The sequence below is a fragment of the Camponotus vicinus genome, unplaced genomic scaffold, assembly GCF_025532165.1.
Source record: "Camponotus vicinus isolate PSW18456_S1 unplaced genomic scaffold, iyCamVici1.0 SCAF_10, whole genome shotgun sequence".
NCBI lineage: Eukaryota > Metazoa > Arthropoda > Insecta > Hymenoptera > Formicidae > Camponotus > Camponotus vicinus.
In genome coordinates, this window is record NW_028141946.1 from 15583831 (window position 1) to 15585544 (window position 1714).

Below are 1714 nucleotides of genomic sequence, written 5' to 3' on the forward strand. Positions count from 1 at the left end.
ATTTACTTCTTCTATTATTTTAAACAATTTCTTAAAACTGTCATCCATTTCTCACTTAATTAAAACAGATTCAAGACCGTTATGCTACACCAAACCCTATGAATCCATCATCTTCCAATCCTGTGTGAACTTAATAACGGGAACTAACTTTGATAAGCCTTCAGGAAATAACGAGTCATTATTTATGGAACTCTTTCAAAATGAAATTAACAACTCTTTTTGCATTTTTACAGATGGTTCGAAAACGCCAAACTTGGATTTTACTGGATTTTCAATAATCTCGCTAGATCACTCCTTTAAATTTAAATTTAGAACGACTTTTCACGCATCTATCTTTTCCTTAGAAGCAATGGCAATCCTCGAATTTATCATTCAAGCTGCTAATCTCCACCTTACCAACATAACAATTTTCTCTGATTCCAAGTCGGTCCTTTCGGTTTTACAAAATATTAGCTTTAGCAATAATACCTCCTATCTAATTTACGAAATTTACGAAATTTACGAAGACATCGAATAAAATTATTCTCAGATAATGATGGCCAATTTAATATGGATTCCTAGCCACTGTGGCATTAAAGGAAATGAAGCTGCGGACACACTTGCCAAAATGGCTTCGAAACTGGGAATAGACTATCAATTTTGCACTTCCACGGGAGATTTCAAATCTGTTTGGAAAACAGAACAATTTGATTTATTTTTCGAACACTGTAGGTCATCAGGTAATGAGAAAGCTTCTTGGTACATGAAAATTGTCTGTCGTATACCAGATCTTCCTGGTTCCATCCCTATAATATTTCTCGCAGGGGAATAACTTCGATTTGTAGGATGAGGTGCGGCCACACATCTCTTAATGAGAGCCTCTTTAGATTTTCAATAGTCGCGTCGCCCAACTGTTCAGTATGCGATACTCCGGAAACGCTCGACCACATTCTTTGGGAGTGTACACGGTTTAATTCTCAAAGAACACAACTAATTAATCATTTAATAAGCTCTATAAGTACTCTATCTCTTCCAGCCAAGTCTTTGTTGGTATGCCTAAAAGACGAAAATATTGTGCTAGCACTCGATCACTTTGTGAATGCAATTGGATATAATATCTGAACCGATTAAATTAAACTATATTATCCCCTATGTACCTCTTGTGTATGTATGTGTATGTGTATACGTGTGTATAAGTGTGTGCGTGTGTATATATATGTATTTGTGTTTGTGTGTGTATGTATATGTATATATGTGTATATATGTACATATATAGTTTATATTTAATAGTCTGTAATCCCTTTGTACATACTACGCTATGTATTTTATTAGTTTACAAGCTCTTTTTATATATTACACATAATATTTACATTACCTATATTACGGATTATACTACAATAAGAAATAGAAATACTTGTATGTTATTATAATATATATTTCTAAGAGACTATCGTGGATGTAATTGCGCGAAATTTTTTCCTTGATACAATGATCAAGATTTTATTTGGAATAATCTCTTAGTTTGAGATTTAATTCCAACGAATTCCCCTCTAACCCCCCTAGATGGAAGTAGGCAAGAAAAATATCGGTCCGAAAGTCGCTGAATCGGGAATCGAACCCGAGTCTTTCGTTGGAATTAAATCTCAAATCAAGAAATTATTCCAAATAAAGTCTTGATCATTGTATCAAGGAAAAAAATTTCGCGGAATTACATCCACGATAGGCTCTTATTACC

The 1714-nt window shown here is 33.8% G+C and overlaps 1 pseudogene; it reads left to right on the top strand.

Moving 5' to 3' along the window:
* The first annotated feature begins 349 nt into the window (after positions 1 to 349).
* Positions 350 to 1101, top strand: LOC145960143 (uncharacterized; annotated as a pseudogene).
* Positions 1102 to 1714: the final 613 nt, after the last annotated feature.